Source organism: Hemicordylus capensis, chromosome 5 (assembly GCF_027244095.1).
Source record: "Hemicordylus capensis ecotype Gifberg chromosome 5, rHemCap1.1.pri, whole genome shotgun sequence".
Classification (NCBI taxonomy): Eukaryota; Metazoa; Chordata; class Lepidosauria; order Squamata; family Cordylidae; genus Hemicordylus; species Hemicordylus capensis.
This window is the reverse complement of record NC_069661.1, coordinates 78,479,586-78,499,561: the sequence shown is the minus strand read 5'-3', so window position 1 is coordinate 78,499,561 and position 19,976 is coordinate 78,479,586. Positions and strand designations below refer to the sequence as shown.

Genomic DNA, 19,976 nt, shown 5'->3' with positions numbered 1-19,976 from the left:
ACACAAACAGTTCAACACCAAACTGGTTCAGAATCGCCTCCAACCGGGCTGGTTTGCCAGTTCGATAACAGACTGAACTGGGGGCGGTTCAATCCATGATCGAACTAAAGCAAGCCCAGTTTGGGCAGACCTATTTGGCACCGAACAGGCAGCCAGGAGGGGTGGTGTCAAGAGAGGTAGTGGAAAGGTCTTCATTCCACCCAGCAGGGCTGCTGGTGCTGCCGCTCCCCCTCGGCACAGCCCATATCTCAAGCATGCACAATCCTCCCTCTTTTACCAAGCCACCCACATGACGGCGGCTCATCTCCAGCATCTGCACATCCGCAGAGGCTGGAACCGATCCGCCTCCTCACGGGTGGCTTGGTAAAAGAAGGAGGATCATGTGCACTTGAATTATGGCCTGCATGCTGGCAGCTGCATTGGGCAGTAAGAAGACCTTTTCAGCACCTCTCTAGCTGCCCCACACCTGCCCACCCCTTCACAGGAGCCAGGACCCCCCCCACACACACACACACTCTTTACAAGTATTAGCTGCCGAACTGGTTCAGTTAAACTGACCAGACCAGCTTGTCAATTCGACTGAACTGGTTCAGCAGCACATGGTTGGGCTCCAATTCAATTCTAATTCGAGCCAAACCATAATTTTTGCTTCGTGCACACCCCTACTTTTAAAAAATTAAATGCCAGTTTGGGGAGTTTTTTTTAGAGACCATGCCACTGCTTTGAAAGCAAAAGCAAAACAAAAGAGAGCCATCCTGAAGCATGGTGTGGAGGAGGGAACAGGAAAGGGCCACTGGGAATCAGGAGTAAAGACTGAGGAAAAGAGGGAAAACAAAAACCTAACCCTGTTTCTAGGTGCATTTGTATGTACCTTTGTATATAGCAGCTTTGGATACAGAAAGTCACAGATTCAATCCTTTGCATCTCTAGGAAGGGCTGGAAAAGATCTATGTTTGAAATCCCAAAGGGCTGCTGCCAGGCAATATAAACACTGGCTGACATCCAGAACAAGGCACAGTGGTCACACCAGGAAGACACATTCAAACTGCAGGAAGATTTCCCACTACCACTGTGCTCCCAAAACAATGTGTGCTGCCTCTGGAAGTGTCCTGTGTCATCCAAAAATCTGTCCCTGAGTGGCACAGGGAATTTTCTGAGGCAGCACAACTTGCCGAAATGTGCACCTGAGACTTCACAGCCAAGAAAGTTTCCCACAGCACAGATTCATCTTCCTGGTGCATCTGCAATGCATTGGTCCGGATGTCAGCTACTGAGAGAGATGAATCAGGTCTGACTCAATATAAGACAGCTTCATATGTTCATGAAACTGATTGTTGCATCCTTTTCTCAATACACCACTTGCGAACAAAAGGATTATTTCCTTTCTAAAAAGGAGAGTATAGTGAGCTACTGTTGCAGCTAAGGAACTGAGCAATCCGCCAGGAAGTCCCTGATTTAAATCTCTGCTTAGTCATGAATTTATGAGGTGGCCTTAGCTAGCATCCCTCAGCCTCTAACACCCAACTGTGATATTGGAACAATATTATTGAGCTACCTTATAGGGCTGTTGTAAGAACTGCTGAGGCAATGCCCTGTGAAATACTTTAAATACCCTGAAGTGCTATATGCTTAAAAAAAAAAACAACGATTCAAAGTGTTTTAACTTTGATCTCAGATTAGGCATGTTCATACGACCATTTGGGGGTGGATTAGGGGATTAGAGACCTCATGCCTCATTAGCAGCACATGACCAGAACCTCTGTTTGGGTCAGCAAGCCCAGGAAACATACAATTAAGCCACGTGCAGCATCCATTGTTGAAATTGAGAGCTGCAAACTTCTGAGGCCTAGAATGCCTTCCCAGCCTTCCCACCAGCGGACTGGAAAACTTCATGACATTAGCAGCAGCAGCCCTCTGATTGGCCATGAAGGAGCAGGAGGTTGACCCAGTCCTGCTGAAGCTGCTGCAGGATCAGGATCATAGAGTGGGCTTTGCAGAGTGGCACGGCCATGGATGGCAGCCCCTGTAGCCACAACTCTCTATTGTTTCCATGGGAGGGACAGCCTACTGGATGCTGGTGACTGCGCAGAAGAGGTGAGTGGGTTCACATGACCAGAGAATCAAGGCAGGAGAGGTCTCTTCTCTTACCTTGGTTAGGAGCAGGCTAGGAAAGCTGCATTACATTACTTTGAGCAACCTAGGTAGGTGGGATTTTTTTTTTTGGTGAGTTCACACAATCATGCAAGCCTTCCTCTAAGGTTCCTAACAGTCTCATAGTGGGTGGGACATCCTGTTTTGGAGCCAAAAATAGCTTCTCCCACATGGGATGCTGTTACATCTCATGGGAGGCCGGTATTGGAAGGACGCTTTGGGAAGGTGCCCTATGATCAAAGATTATGCCCCTGCCAGAACGGTGAAGTGGAGACTATGGAACATCTGATGCTGAAATGTAGATTTTATACTGAATTAAGGGGAAAGCTTCTCTCCCCTTTATTAATTCATTACAATTCTAATTGCCCTTCTGATGGGGACAAGATCCTTTTTCTACTTACTGCTAAGTCAGAGTATGTTTACAGGAGGGTAGCAAAAAAAAAAATTCATAGCAAGCAAGATTCGGTTTAGAGTGATTGAGGCACGAGATGCCGGGCTGTGCATTTCAGATTAACCGGTTTCATTTGAATGAAATTAGTCATGTATATGGTATTTGAAGGTATTAATGTTTTATGTATTTTGTTGTTGTTGTTGTTTCTTTTTGTGTGTGTTTATGCTGGCCTTGGGCCGAAATAAACAAATACATACATACATACATACATCCCATGGGTGTCCCAATAACCACACAAGCTCATACATACTTCCTAGAGTGCAAATATGCTTACTAAGTACTTTAGTAAGAGAACTCTGCATTGTACAGGGGAGGGAAGTGTTTTCCTTCTTTAAAATATACACTTCATTTGCTAACTTGGCAAAGAGGCACCTTTTAATGTGGTGATTCTCTGTATTTAGCAGGTGGAGAATAACTGGCCCTATCCACCCCCAGCACAGTACCTCCAGTGATTGTTACTGATGTCTATCTTATGTTTCTTTTTAGACTGTGAGCCCTTTGGGGACAGGGATCCATCTTATTTATTTGTTATTTCTCTGTGTAAACCGCCCTGAGCCATTTTGGAAGGGTGGTATAGAAATCTAATTAATAATTAATAATAATAATTTCCTGTATTTTGGGAGCTCCCTCTCATCCCCCGCCTCCTTATCCCTTCACCTCCACCTCCTCCTCACTCCTACCTCCCTCTGCCTTCTGAAACCCTCCCACAACAAGGGCAGCCAGTGCCAGCCACCAATCAAGCTCTCTCCTCCCCTCGCTCCCCTCCCCTCCCCACGCTGCCTCTGATCAGCTGGTCAGGCGTGAGGCTCAGTTGGCACACATTGAGGCATTTCACATGGGCAGGGAGCCATCCCAGGGTGGCCAGGTCAGCTGCCCACACAATTGCCATCTCCGTCACAGAGGCAGCAGGGATTGGCGGCCATTCTGGAGAGACCCCCGGGGCCAGGAGCCTTGTTTTAGCCTCCTGGTGGGGGTCTCCTTGTGTGTTGCTGCAGTGCAGAGCTGCACCGCAGCAGCACACGATCAACCAATGGGGTTAGCGGAGCAGTCACTAAAACCTCATTTAAGGGGAGGGGTACTTTCAGTAGTTTGCTGCTGGTAGCCACACGGCTTCCGTGGCAGCAGACGACCAGGAGAAATCAGGCTAGGCTCCCTTAGCTCAATTTCTCCTGATCATGAGAATAGCTTCGTATCTGTATGTGTGTGCATCCTTCATGATCTCCTGCTGAAACTAAATTGCAGTGCATTCAGCCTGGACAGTGGATTCTTTTCTGTTATCCGCTGCTGCGCTCAGGCCAGAGAATTGCAGGGTTGGGTTGTTAGCTAGTCTGTTATCTGCTACTCACAAGAGGGTGGGGGGTTGGGTTGTTGTGGGGAGGTGGGAATGGCCTGCAGCGTATTTATTATATTAATTTTCAGTCTGCAGCTTAATTATTAATGCAGTTCAACAGTGTGTTATTGCTAATATAATTCAATAACATATGTGATTCAATATATATAATATAATTCAATAACATATATATAGTTATTGTTATATAATTCAATGACATATATGTTTTAAATGATTTTAATTGTAAACTGCCCAGAGATGCAAGTTTTGGGCAGTATAGAAATATTTTAAATATAATATAATATAATATAATATAATATAATATAATATAATATAATATAATATAATAATGATTATATATGGCACTGATACTCAGGCTCTTGATTACCCTGGCATACACCCTTTTCCCACCCCACCCATCCCCCCTTCCACCCAGCCCCAAACTTGTGTTCCTTATTCAGGCAATGGAATGTTGCCATCCCTACCTTTCTCCTACCCTGATTTTGATGATAGTGTGTACCCAGCCATTGTTTTAATACCCTGCATTAATTTTCACATTTTAATCTCTAAAAATCAAGGTAGAAAATCAGGAAGTTGCTTGTGTAAGGCACCTCATATAAAAGATATATGTCAAAACTGGAAAGAGTCCAGTAATGTCCCCTAGGAATGAAGTACTGCCAAGATTTTTCTGGCTCAGAGTCATGGAGTTTCTCATCTATTTAGCAAATGAAAGATATCTTCTAAACATGAGTTCTGCTCTCAATTGCATTGTGCAACATAAATCATTAATTCATTCCTCTACATGCCAGCATCTGTTTGTACAGTTTGTTTACAGGTAGTCATAAACAATTGTCAAGAGTAGCACTTTAAAACATGAAGAAAAGCGCATTCAACCTGATTACAGACTACAAAAGAATTTTAGCATCAAACCTGAAGAATGTTAAATACCTGTCTTGTGCTAAACGTTCATGAAAAATGAAATGTATCAAACACACACACAAAAACCAAAAAAACCCCAAAACCCTGGATACTTGCCACAACACCCATTATAGTGTAGTCTGAGGTCTTGACCTCTAATGTTATACTTATTGTGTTTTTGACACATTTAGTCAATTAAAACAGCTGAAGTGTAATTTGTTTTTCTTAAGTTTAATACAGCATGTCAATAGAAGTTAGCCAAAATTTATAGTAGGAACACTAAAACTGCCATGTGCACTTAAACAAATGAACCGCAATTTATCATGGTTGAAATAAAAATGAACATCACACATGCTGGACTTTATGCTTCACATGCGCATGTAGCCAAATATAGCAAAGCATGTTACAGCTGACACTTCCAATGGAAAAGACATTTCAGTCCGCGTTAAATATTGGCGTGAAAACTCTGGACGGCCTCCAATCCTAAGAAGTGTTAACGTTGGCACTTCCACTGTGTACTTTTACTGTAAATTGTTGTAGCGTTTATTTGACATGGAATACCCAGTGGATTGATGACTGTAGAAAGGAAGACTTTTTATTGTGCCATGTTACCTTTTTCAGGCATACATACTAAGCCTTTATATCTTAAGAGTTTAAACAAGTCTCCACCTGTACTCAATCGGTGAAAGTTATTTTTCATGCACCTATAGTTTGCCTTTTTATAAACTCATAAAAGTACACATTTTCCATTTTATTGGCCAAAAACAATGGCTGATTTAACAATAAAACTTTTAAAAGCTGGACTTTTTACAGAGAGCTCCCCCCCCCCTTTTTTGCCCTCTTTAAATACTTCAAAACAAGTCAGTTCCATTCCTTGCCTTTTTGTATATGAACAGAAATGAATTCTTATTGTGTTATTATTAAGAACATAAGAACAGCCCTACTGGATCAGGCCCATAGCCCATCTAGTCCAGCATCCTTTTTCACACAGTGGCCCAACAGATGTCACTGGGAGCCTAAAGGCAGGAGTTGAGGGCATACCATCTCTCCTGCTGTTACTCCCATGCAACTGGTATTCAGAGGCATCCTGAATACTACATCATATTGATATGATACCCTGAATATCCATATCCTGAATATCCATATCATATTATTATATCATATTATATTATCATATCAAATAACACATCCTGAATATCCATATCATATTGGTTGATATGGAGAATTTGCTTGTGCTTTTTAACAACAAATATTCAATTAACGTAGCAAAAGCAGTATCCTTTTGGAACAACCCTTCCCTTGCCCCAAAGAGGTTCACAGTCTAAAAAGAAACATGATGAGCAGCAATGGCCACTGGAAGGGTGTTATGCTGGGTTAAATAAGGATAATTCTAACAGTCACCCTTTTAAAAGTTGGCAGTTGTTGGCAGGAGTTTTACATATTTGTTTTTATCTGATATATACTGACTATAGTGGCTTAGATACTATGCAGGGAACCACTGATCCAAGCAAAAGGTGTGCACACTGCTTGCAAACCACTCCAAACCATGCCTGAACTGTTTGCAAAGGCAAGGCTGCTCTGTCGCTCTGAAGCGGGTGATGGAAACAGCATCACAACTGCAACAAAGCACTCCTTAGTAGTCATAGACCTCCCTGCCTTGCAGGGGCGTAGCAAGGTTGGAGTTGGCCCAGAGACAAGATTTCAAAATGCCCCCCCCCCCAGCTCAGCTCATGAAGTAAAGAAATCTTAAATGAGGCTGAATAGTGGTAACAAAAAGCATTGATATCTATAGATAGATAGATAGATAGATAGATCTCCTATGTGCCACAATAGAACATCATCCTAAATTGGACGATGCAAGTCATTGAATGGTACTAGAGAAAGACATGCCGTTCTAGTAGCTCCAGGTCTTCACACTCACATCAATTTTGGAGGATGAATCCAACTGAAGGAAGGCCGGGAGGGTGTGTGGCTGGGGGAGCCAGTCATGTGACGTGCCTCTGTGGGGGCCCCCAAGGCAGTGGGCCCCCAGACAACTGTCTCCCCTGGCCCTATTATAGTTACGCCCCTGCTGCCTTGGGAGGGAGCCCAGGCATGATTTGGAGTGGCACGCAAGCTGAATGCACACCTCTCGCTTAGATTGGTGGTGTCCTTCACAGTATGTACGCCGGTAATAACACTACAGATTTGGGAGGGAGAAAAGAACTGATTTCAAATTCTGCCATATATGACAAAAGACTTGCATTCATATTGATGAGAGAGCTGGATATAAATCCTAAAATAAACAAAATAAAAACACAGATATTCTGAATTTCTTTTATACGTATTGATGAGACACTATAAAATTAGAATTATATAAATCATATATGTGGGGTGTGTGTGTGTGTGTGTGTGTGTGTGTGTGTGTGTGTGTGTGTATGTGTGTTCTATATAAAATATATTTCATAGAAGTTGCAACTGGAAACATAATATGCTTTATTGATCCCTTCTTTAGCTGAGAAAACTTAGCAAGGACAACTTAGCAAGGAAAGAATTATTCTCAGTTACTTTTTTCATTTGAAAAGCTATATATTAAGAATGGAGGCTTAGAAAAGTACCACCTGGATCCACCTGAGCCACCCCTGACTTGCCATCCTAGGAGCAAAAGAGCAGCCAGTGGTGGCTTCAGGAGCAAGCCAAGTGGAGAGCTGGTCAGGAGCCCAGGACCATAGAAGGCCCATTGCCTATGATGAAGGTCCTCCCAGTGCCCAAGTTTGAGCAAGGGTGTTGGCATGAATTGGTCTGGAATACTTGGTAGCCATGCTTGTGGCTGTCACCATCTTTCTAACCATCAATGCAACAACCATTTTATTATTTATTTATTTATCTATCTATTTTATTTAAAATATTTATATTCCACCCGTTGAGTACAAAACTGCTTAGGGCAGCTCATAACCATAAAACAATAAAAGTAATATAAAATTTAACACAATAAAACAAAATATAGAATAAAAACAATTAAACCCAATTAAAATAAATTAAAAATCCACTGGGCTGTCATGAAACACATTAAAAAGCCTCTCGGAACAAGTGGGTTTTAAGATCTAACCATCCAGTTGCTGCGTCACAGTCGCATAGCCATGGAACAATGCATTGCACAGTTGTTTAAAGAAAAGATGGTGACAATCTGCACAGCCACTGCAGAGCATTCCAGACCACTTCCATATTACCCCTCAGCCATCAGGAGATGGGGCCCAGCATGTCCCTACATGCACCAACAGGAAAGTAGGAGCTCAGTGCACCATGGAGCTGCCAGCACAGGGCTTTGCCTTGAGTCCTTTCCCAGCCTGATGCCAACCTTGGCATGAGTCGTGCCTGAAAACAAACTTGCCAACAGCCCACTTGGAAAGGTCAAAACTGCATACATGATCTGATTAGATACAATACAGACAAGACAGAAGAAGTCAGCAAAAGGGGAAAGTACAGAAAGATACTGACTGAGTGTTTTATAACTGTTTTCCATGTAAACATGAAGAAATGCTGATTTAACTAAGGCTTTATTCAGAAGCAACTCCACTTTCTCCTTCTCCTTTCCCTCCCTCTTCTTTCTGACTCTACCCCCACACTCTCTACAAGATCCCCACTGGGACAAACACCCAAACAATAAAACACAAAAGTTTACTAGATAGAATACAACATGAAGAGCAAGAGTTTGTTTAATTGTGATATTTTAATGAAGCCTGGGGGTAGCAGTCAACTTGTGTGTTTTCAAGCTGGACATGCATGTTAAATAATAAGTGCTTGATTTTAAAGTAACATTGAGGCCAATAAAGGCTTCAGAAGACATTGTCTCATCAGTCTAATTTTAGCCATTCGTAAGCCAAGGTTTCCATCTTCCTCCCAGAAATATAATATTATGCAGGCATTAAAAAAAAAGATACATGATGTCTCTCTCTTTTATCTTCATCTGGTGATAGTGTCAACCCTGAACCTTGGAAAAGGTAATGTTAGGTCTGTATTTAATTCATATTTGTCTAATTTCAGTGAGAGGGCAATGGCTGGGATGGATGAATATTCCATATTGGAGGAGCAGAGTCCCTTTTCCTTCCCGATTGTGCTATCATCTTTAATGGTAACAGTAACTCACTTATGTCAGGAAGACAATCTTTCTTTGTTATTCATAGATCATTAGAAAAGTCTGGCTGCTATATTAATGCCTGCCCAAGCTATACATGACATTCCTTTTTATGGCTCTTTGTCAAACCTGTCTCCGATAGCTGGTTTCCAGCTCCGTTCTGTCTGTTTTAAACAATCCCCTTTTTATTAGTCCCATCTCATTAACACATGTTAGATTTTTGGACTTTTATCCTATTCTCTTTTAGAGTTCACTGATCAGCACCTTGCCAAGCCCTTTGGGGAGGAATTTGCAAGCAACTTTTTTCTTCAGACAAGGCAACAACTTTCTTGCAAAATGTGGTGACACAATTTTTTAAAAAATTATTGGATCAGTATAGCAGGGAAGGTAATGAAAGAACAATAAACTTGCTCCCACATTACTTTAGAGCACTTTAAAGTGCTCTAAAGTGCTGCACACAGGAGACCTAAATAATTTCTCTATTTAGATTCATGCTAAATAGAAATAGAAAGAAGAAGCAGCATTTGCAGTACAAATAAGCATTCTGGTCATTGTAGGTTTTACATTTGCTTTAAAAACCCAACTGAAACCTCTTTAAGTCTTGTGTCCGAAAATGCTTGTACACACTAAACATCAAACTCTTCCAGGCAGGTCCACCTGGCCTGGGCTGAAGTCACAGTGTGGCCTGTCAGTATTCCATCTCCCGTGACTTGCAGGTCTTGCCAATCAAAGTGTGGAGTGAGAGAGGGGTGGGTTCTAGCTGGCTCTCCCACTGACTGACTCCTGTTCAGTCCCCTTCTTCTGCTGGTGGCCTTTACCTAGAACCCTCCAAATGCTTTGAAAAGGATGTAGTGGTTTGAAGTTGAATAATGGAAACTAGAAGGGAGGAGTGCTGCTCTTGTGGTAGCAAGCATGAATTGTCCCCTTAGCTAAGCTGGGTCCACCCTGGTTTGCATTTGGTTGGGAGACTACGAATGAGCACTGTAAGAAATTTCCCTTAGAGGATGAGGCTGTTCTGGGAAGAGCACCTACATGCTTGCATGAAGAAGGCTCCAAGTTCCCTCCCTGGCATCTCCAGATAGGGCTGGGAGAGACTCCTGTCTGCAACCTTGAAGAAGTCTCTGCCAGTCTGGGTAGACAATACTGAGCTAGATGGGCCAATGGTCTGACTTGGTATATGACGGCTGCCTGTGTTCCAGTGTTCCAGGCTTATCTGTCCATAATCCCAGGCTTATTTGCCCATAATTCATAGATCATTATTTTTGTTTGTTTTATTTATTTAAAATATTTCTATACCGCCCCAAACTTGCATTTCTGGGCCGTTTACAATTAAAATCATTTAAAACATTAAATCAATTGACAATTAAAATCATTTGAAAGATTAAAAACATTTAAAACCCAGTATTAAAATTATTTAAAACTATAAATCTAATTAGAAGCCTGGGTGAATAAATGTGTCTTCAGTGCCTTTTGAAAAGTTGCCAGAGATGCGGAGGCCCTTATTTCAACAGGGAGCACATTCCAAAGTCCAGGGGCTGCAACAGAGAAGGCCCGTTCCCAAGTAGCAGCCAGATGAGTTGGCGACAGCTGCTGGTGAACCTCTCCAGATGATCTTAGCAGGCGGTGGGGCTCATGGCAAAGAAGATGTTCACTTAAATACCCAGGGCCTAAGGTGTTTAGGGATTTATAGGTAATGACCAGCACCTTGTATTTTGCCCAGAAACATATAAGTAGCCAGTATAATTCCTTCAAGACAGGGTAATATGGTCTCTCCCAGATGACCCCGAGACCGACCTGGCTGCCGCGTTCTGAACCAACTGCAGTTTCTGGACTACATACAAAGGCAACCCCACATAGAGCGCATTGCAGTAATCTAGCCTAAAGGTTACCAGCAGATGTACCACTGCTTTGAGGTTGTTCATCTCAAGAAACGGACGCAACTGGTGTATCAGACAAAGCTGATAAAAAGCACCTCTGTATTTATGTATGTTCTCTGTTTTAGCCATATTAGTAAAACAGTCCAGTCTGTTTTTACACTCTCCTTTTCGGTGGTGGTGGGGATCAGCCACCATTGCCACCACAAAGCCGCCCCTCCATCAGCACCCAATACCAATACCACCTCCACCTCCTCCATCACTGCAAGGCAGCACCACCACGGCCTATGGCTCCAGCTTCTGTGCCTGCCACCAGCTCTAGTGACACTGGCAGCATTGGAAATAGACAGCGTACCCGGTGTGCAAAAAACCAGCCGGGAAACAGCAGCAGGCGCCCAGGCACACCTGCTACCATTTCCCAGCTGACTTTTTACACACTGGGTACACTGTTTATTTCCTGGGCCACTGTGGCTGCCTGGGCAGCAGGGGCAGGAGCCAGAGGAGGAGGCAGTTCATGAGACTGCTGGCTGCTTCCAACCCCCTGAGCTAGATGCTACGTGGAAGCAGGCAGCAGGAGCACAGTACTACCAGGGAGGAGAGGTATGGCGCTGGGGGTGGGATTGCAGTGCAGGGTGGAGGTGAATGGGGGCCCACAACAGCCTCCCGTCCCCCCTCCGGTATGTATTCATGTTCATGGAATACAGGGGGATACTGTAGGCTCCACCCCTATTGAAGACTGGATCTGGGTGATCATCCACACAGAGCATAGCTTCACCACCGAGCCACAGTTACACGCTCAAGTAAGATGTAATTTTAGCTTCAGCTAAGAACTGCCTACCCTCCTGACCCCCTTCATATTTTGTGGGTCCCCCTAAGATAATCTCTCCTGTCTTTATTTCTGAAGGCATGTTGCTGGCAGGTTGAGTTTCTCCTATCGTCCATGTTCACCTTCTGTTGTGAGACTGACATACCCTTCTACCTGCCAAATCCTACCACTGAACTTCAGAGGCTGACTGGAATATTTTAATACTCAAACACGATGATTATGCATAATTGGAGACCTATTATTAGTTCTCTTTCATTTGCTATATGCATATGGTACCAGACATCACTCCGGCATGATTAAATGGTTCGGTGTGAACAATTGCTAAAATATGTGGGTTCACAGAGGAGAAGCACATCAGGGGTGTAGAAATTGAACACAGGGAGACAAAAATTGAACCCGGGGATCCCTGAGAAAAAGGGGGTCTGCCAGCTGAACATCAGCTTACTCTTCACTCTCCCCCTCCTGCCTCTCTGAAGAAGAAATAGGGAGTTAGCAGGGACCCATTTTCACTTCTTGTCCCAGGAGCCACTCCAATTTTGCTACGCCCCTGAAACAGATGCAACATGTGTCAGTGTCTATAGCAAAACAAGCACTATTTGCTGGTTTAAAAATCTTCCTCAATAGTCTATATATATATAATTCTCCTGGGTGTGCCTTGGAATGTGCGTCCCAGTGCCCAGCTGATTGGCTGGGCAGTGGACATGCCTGATTGGCTGAGGCACACCTAGGAGGATTGGTTGCCGCCGCCGCGGGCCTGACTGTGGAGGCCAGAGGTGGCTGCGGGCCTGGCCCGGACGCGGAGACAAGGCCCAGGAGGAGGGAAAGAAAGTGGGGGGGGGGGCACGGGCAGAAGTGGCAGTGGGGAGGAGAGGCGGCTGGGCCTGGAAGCGGAGACTGGGGCAGAAGGTGGGGGGAAGAGGTAACCGCCAGTCCCAAAGAGCGCACAGATGCTCTGTGCAGGGTCAGCAAGTTTTTATCATATCTGATAACTCAGTGAGCATGCAACCCTTTATCTAGAGGCATGATCTCTCAGTCACACTCCTGAAATAATTTTTTCTACACTGACACCCCACCCATCTAGTGTTCTTTGCCCTTTGCTTTCCTTTTTTTCTAGTCCTGACACTTCAGAGGAGAAGGAAAACAAGCATAGCAACCCTAAAAGCAAAGAGGAAAACTTCCCATCTGCTCTTTGTAGGAAGCTACTGGTGCTTTGGATTAAAAGCTGATCCTCTGATACATCTAATAAATAGATCCAGCTCTGCTTTAAATCTAACTCGTAAGTGCCTAAAACTATCCCACACATTTTTTGATAGGATTTCTGGTTTAGTCATCATTTGTAAAGCCAGAATACATAATAAAGCACTGATGAGTTTGAGCAGACAATAAACAATGTTTGCTGCCTGCATACGGGGCGGGGGAAATATTCCCGGCCACTAGAAGTTATAGAGGCTTTTGTTTTCTATTTTTTTTTAGCTGTCTGATTCTGTCATCCACTGGAGAGCATGTTGTTACCTCCCACTTTGGACAGGAATGCCTTGGCTTCATTCTGGTATATATCTATTAGGTGCAGAGTGATGAGTCTATCTGACTGTTGATTCACACAGGCTTTTCCCGGGGTAACATGTGACTGAGATCCCTCGGTGACCAAAAGGATATTTTCCATCAGGAAGAACAGATGTTACTTATCCGGAAAGGCTAAATAAAGAATACGATTTTGCCGTGTGTTCCACTGTTGGTTGCTACAGCGATGTGTGCACATGGTATCGTGCTTTCATTTGACATTCCTTTCGAAGTAATACATATTATAATCAGAATTTTTACATTTACAGATAGTCTTGCCTCTCTCTTTCTCCAAAAGTAGATGCAGGGAAAGAAAGGCACATGCAGTGTAAGCTAATCCTATGGGCAGTAGATAAAATATGTTTTAGGGGTGTCCTGTTTTCAAAATAATTCTGGGACTCTGAATTCCACTGCAGACATACAGCTAGGGATATCCAAAGGTACTGTGTCACCTGAGGTGAGATGCCAAATTTTGTCTTGCCCCATGTCCTTGGTAGGGGCCAAAGTGTGAGGAGAGGCACTTCTTGTAAAGCATGCAGGGGTCAGATTGGTCCTGAAGAGCTCCAATAGCAAGGGGCATCTTGGTGCCCCAATAATCTGCTGCCTGGGGCAGCCACCTCACCTTGCCTCATGGAAGGGCCGCCCCTGCATACAACCAAAGCTTGGGCTAGTTATGGCAGGAGAGTGCGGGTGTTGGGTAGGTACACTAACGGTGTTCGGCTGGAGGGCCATTTGGGTGGGATTGCCCTTCGGGGGTTTTGCGGAGGGTGGGGAATGGCCCCATTTGGGGGTGGCTTGACAGACACACCAACTCAGAGTTTTGGCAGCTTGGGTTGGGGTTGGGTCAGACCACGCCCCACCCCCAGTGGGGAAAAGCCTCAAGGTCAGAGGAGGTCAAGATATGGCACCTGATCAAATCAGTATCCGACCCATCACTCTGGTGTGGGACAGCCATTAGGGATGTGCAAACTGGTTTGGGGGTTCAGGTTAGAACTGAACCCCGCCCCCAGTCCAGCTGGACCAAACTGAACCCCCCTTCCCAGTTCATGATTTTTTTTTAAATTAAAAATATTTTTTAACCTATAGTCTCTTTGGGGGGCTTCCTAAAGGCTCGGGGGAGTCTGCAAAGGTTCCCCCTCCCCCCGCCGGCCTCTTAAGTCACTGCCACAGCCCATCTAGGAGCAAAACTGGGGTCCACGGAACAGGAGAGAGAAGAGAATGCAAGACCCGTGAACAAAAAAAGGTAAAAAATAATGAATGTATAAACAACCAGCTCTCAACACACATCAAAATAATCAAACACATCTGTATAACACATATGAAAATACATGTAAAACTACAATAACAAAATACCAAGTAGAATAATGAAATACAATGAAAAAATGAGAAACCAGTGTATGCAGGTGTCCAAACACAGTCCGAGATGTTTTCAAAAATGAGAAATTGAAAAGTACATGCAGTACAGGTGATGAGTCCTCAAATCCAAAGAGAGGAAATAATGTACTCAGTGAGGTGATGAAGATGCATGTAGATCAAATCATGAATCCTTCATACGAAGAAAGTAAGCAACCTGCTCTGCAATGACTAGTAATAAAATATGGTGGAAGACAAGGCACACCAGGGAAAATCACACGAAAGCTACCCCGGGATATGGAGCTGTTTTGCCAGAAGCTTCATCAGAGGCTGGTTCCCATTAGAACAGGCTGGAACAATGAAATGAGAACATAAAACAATATCTATAACGCTGTAAAGTAAGAAAAATCAAAACGCAAAACACTCACTAAATGTAAAGTAAAAATACAATACAATTAAGCTTATCCAAGCTTATTACAAAGACTCAAGGTACACTTTACAAGCAATAATTAATTAAAAGATTTTTTTTAGCTGTACCCAGAACCACATACTTCCCTAAAATATGTAGTATATAATGAATGCATTAATGGGAACCAGCCCCTGATTAAGCTTCTGGCAAAACAGCTCCATATCCCGGGGTAGCTTTCGTGTGATTTTCCCTGGTATGCCTTGTCTTCCACCATCTTTTATTACTAGTCATTGCAGAGCAGGTTGCTTACTTTCTTCGTATGAAGGATTCATGATTTGATCTACATGCATCTTCATCACCTCACTGAGTACATTGTTTCCTCTCTTTGGATTTGAGGACTCATCACCTGTACTGCATGTACTTTTCAATTTCTCATTTTTGAAGACATCTCAGACTGTGTTTGGACACCTGCATACACTGGTTTCTCATTTTTTCATTGTATTTCTTTATTCTACTTGGTATTTTGTTATTGTAGTGTTTACATGTATTTTCATATGTGTTATACAGATGCGTTTGATTATTTTGATGTGTGTTGAGAGCTGGTTGTTTATACATTATTTTTTACCTTTTTTTGTTCATGGGTCTTGCATTCTCTTCCGTCCCCCGCAGCCCATCCAGGGCTGATTTTTGGCCCGTTGGGGGCCTGCAAAAATCGGCGCAGTGGGCCCCCCAACCAATCCAAACTGTGGGGTTCAGGGGTGCAAGATAGGGGTGTGCACGGAACCGCACAGCTGTGGTCTGGCACTGTGGGGGGGGGGGTCCTTTAAGGGCGGGGAGGGTTTACTTACCCCTCCTGCCACTTGTCCCCCTCCAGTGCTCGTATTTATTGTAAGAATTGGGATGGCAGGATACCTTCCTGCCGCCCCTTGCCTCTCCGCAATGCAAAAGGTTCCGGCAAGCCTTTTGCACACGCGCACGTTGCGCGCGAGCTTCACGTCTCCCCGACGCCGGAGGCCCAGTCTACCCGGCCTCGGCCCCTGCCGGCGGGTAGACCGGTCCTCCGGCGGCCGGAGGCCTGGTCTACCCGCCGGGACGAGGCCAGGTAGACAGGGCCTCCGACCTCCGGAGGCACGGTCTACCCGGCCTCGTCCCGGCGGGTAGACCGGGCCTCCAGAGGTCGGAGGACCGGTCTACCTGGCCTCGTCCTGGCGGGTAGACCAGGCCTCCGGCCTCCGGAAGCCTGGTCTAACCGCCGGAAGGGGCCGAAGCCGGATATACCGGGCCTCCAGCGTCGGGGAGACGTGAAGTTTGTGCACAACGTGCGCGTGCGCAAAAGCCTTTTGCATTGCGGAGGGGCAAGGGGCGGCAGGGAGGTATCCTGCTGCCCCAATTCTTACAATAAATACAAGCGCTGGAGGGGGACAAGTGGCGGGAGGGGTAAGTAAACTCTCCCCGCCCTTAAAGGAACCCCCTCCACCCGGACCGGACTGGCCAGGTCCAAACCGGTCCAGACAGTCCGGAGGCCTTTACAATGGCCTCCGGACCGGTCCGGACCCATCCCTAGTGCAAGACCAAACTGAACCGGGCCAGCCGGTTCCATGCACACCCCTAACAGCCATCCCTAGGAGGTGGTCCCACATGGGAGGAATACCCGCACTCTAGTTAGTTAGGTACCTCATTGCAAGTCTTATGCCTTGCATTTTAATAAAGTGACCCTATTTTACTCCAAGCGTGTCCGGTCTTCATTGGGGTCTGGGGGTGCAGTTCTGAGAGACAGCGTGGTGTAGTGGTTAGAGTGCTGGACTAGGACCGGGGAGAGCTGACTTCAAATCTTCATTCAGCCATGATTCTAGCTGGGTGACTCTGGGCCAGTCACTTCTCTCTCAGCCTAGCCTGTTTCACAGGGCTGTTATGAAAGAGAAACTTAAGTATGTAGTACACCGCTCTGGGCTCCTTGGAGGAAGAGCGGGATATAAATGTAAAAATAAAATAAATACAAATTTTAAAAAATCATCCTTTCCCTTTCTCCCCCACTCCATTGCCATTGACTGCTTAGCCTGTATGCCCCACAGCCCCCCAAATCCCCTTGTCTGTCTCTGCCACAAACGACCTCCCCTCCATTCTGCCAAGACCATACATTTTCTCCTGTTCCTAGGCCCTGTGTGAAGTTTTTATTGTCTAAACTGCTGTTTCACTTCCTGCACAGAGCTGGACTGTTTCTCAGCATTTGAGTGCTCTCACACAATCACTTTGACATATAGATACTGCTTGAACAGGAAACTGTAAAGGTACCATTTCACATGGGAAGCCATTCATGTCAAGCAGCTCACTGTGGGATCGGAGTGATTTTAGCCATGTTAGAATAACTGCCTCAAAATATATTTCATAAAACCCCTACTCTATATAAGAGAATACAGATTCTGAGATGTTTTAGGAAGTTGCCATATACTGAGTCAGGCCACTGAATATATGCTATGCCCATTTGAAGAAATGGTTAGGAACATATGAAGCTGCCATATGCTGAGTCAGACCATTGGTCCATCTAGCTCAGTATTGTCTACCCAGATTGGCAGTGGCTTCTCCAAGGTTGCAGGCAGGAGTCTCATTAGTATCTTGGAAATGCCAGGGAGGGAACTTGAGACCTTCTGCTCTTCCCAGAGTGGTGTTCTCCACAGAGCAACCCCATCCCCTGAGGGGAATATCTTAAAGTACTCACACATGTCTCCCATTCAAATGCAAACCAGGGTGGGCTCTGCTTAGCAAATGGGTCAATTCATTCTTGCTACCACAAGACCAGTTCTCCTCATAAAAGAAACTATGCCTTTATTACTCTGATGTGCATAATAGTAATTTTTGCAGCTTTTTTTGCAGCTTCATGTGCATTTTTAAACATTGGAAATTAGAAATACACTAGCCGACCCCGCACAAAGCATCTGTGCGCTCTTTGGGGCCGGTGATTATCTCTCCCCCGCCTTCTGCCCCAGTCTCTGCTTCTGGGCCCAGCCACCTCTCCTCCCCACTTTCTTTCCCCCCTCCTGGGCCTTGCCTCCGGGCCGTGCCGGCCACCTCTGGCCTCCATGGCCAGGCCGCGGCGGCAACCAATCCTCCTGGGTGCGCCTCAGCCAATCAGGTGCATCTGCCGCCCAGCCAATCAGCTGGGCTCTGGGATGCACATTCCAAGGCAAACCCAGGAGAATTAATATAATAGATCATATATGAACATACCCCGGAGGTTAATTTGGATTGTAACCACTTTGGAATACAAAATGTGTCTGCACTATGATATTGGCTTAATTTTAACCTTAGAAAATGGATGTGAACAGATGTGAACTAGGGAGGAATTTTGTCCTTTGGGCCTAATCTCAACCCTTGGAAATCAGTGAAGGTACGTCTAATGAGGATCTTTTTGCAAAATGCTGTGAATTTTTTCTAGGCTATGTTTTTTTTATAGCTTCCTCTCTAATCCTTACTATACTGATATTGTCACTCTTCACTGTGGTACAACTCAGCAGATGATATATTTTCTTTTCAGCTAATTTAATGGGAAACAACCAGGACTTAATGCAAATGAGATTTCATCAGCATTTATCATTGGAACATGCTTTGAATGCCAGGATTCTGCCTTAGAATACAACAAACAATAATCAAAATACAATATTAGCCATTTTCTTACACATGTTTGGATACAAGTAAATGTTTGGAAGGGGATTATTAGGGTTGTGTTCACTGGCCTCACTTCCCAACCTCCACATATTCAACTGCTCCATTTGCACAGAGTCTAGGTATATAAAATCAAATGTGGATAGGTGCCTGTACATGCAGTCCAAAACACTGCATTTCCCAGGGTGCTGCTGCTGATAGCATGTACACAAGAGTACATGCATTCAAGTGCATCTGCTAAGTGTCTCCGTGCACAGTATTATTATTATTATTATTATTATTATTATTATTATTATTATTATTATTATTATTATTATTATTATTTTATTAATAAAACTTTTATACCGCCCTTCCAAAAAGCTCAGGTTTACATTAAAACACCATTAAAATCAATTAATAATTAAAACAAAAAATTATAAAACATAAAACAATGATTAACAATTAAAAACATCATAAAACAACAATTAAACAATCAGAACAATTTAAAACAAGTTTTAAAAAGCTGAGAAAGCCTGGCTGAAGAGATGTGTTTCAGATGTTTTCTGAAAATTGCCAGAGATGGGGAGGATCGTATCTCAGCAGGGAGCGCATTCCACAATCTCGGGGCAGCAGCCGAGAAGGCCCGTCTCTGTGTAGCCACCAAACGATTTGGTGGCAACTGGAGACGGACCTCCTCAAGTGACCTCATCGGCCGGCGGGGCTCATAGCGAAGAAGGCGCTCTCTTAAATACCCAGGGCCTAAGCCGTTTAGGGCTTTGTAAGTTATAACTAGCACTTTGTATTTTGCCCGGAAAACTATTGGCAGCCAGTGTAACTCCATCAACAAAGGAGTAATGTGGTCTCTCCGAGATGACCCAGAGACCAACCTGGCTGCTGCATTCTGAACCCACTGAAGTTTCCGGACTACGTACAAAGGCAGCCCCACGTAGAGCGCATTACAGAAGTCCAGTCTGGAGGTTACCAACAAATGTACCACTGTTTTGAGGTAACTGATCTCGAGAAATGAGCGCAGCTGGCGTATCAGCCGAAGCTGATAGAAGGCACCCCTGGCCACTGCCTCAACCTGAGAAACCAAGGAGAGACGTTGATCCAGAAGTACTCCCAGACTGCGAACCTGTTCCTTTTGGGGAAGTGTGACCCCGTCTAGAACAGGCAGATCAAAATCATCTCTATAGTTCCGACCCCGCACAATAAGTACCTCCGTCTTATCTGGATTCAGCTTCAGTTTATTCTCCCTCATCCAGCCCATTACTGCTTCCAGGCAGGCATTTAGGGAGGATATGCCAGCTCCTGAAGAAGTTGACATGGAGAAATAGATTTGGGTGTCATC

At 44.6% G+C, this 19,976-nt stretch overlaps 1 long non-coding RNA gene across 1 annotated transcript; it reads left to right on the top strand.

Annotated features, from left to right (window-relative positions):
* The first annotated feature begins 1,972 nt into the window (after nt 1-1,972).
* Nucleotides 1,973-13,388, top strand: LOC128327721 (uncharacterized). The gene is made up of 3 exons (XR_008308749.1): nt 1,973-2,201; nt 8,874-8,961; nt 13,138-13,388. It is a non-coding gene; the product is annotated as an uncharacterized LOC128327721 (long non-coding RNA).
* The last annotated feature ends 6,588 nt before the right edge of the window (nt 13,389-19,976 follow it).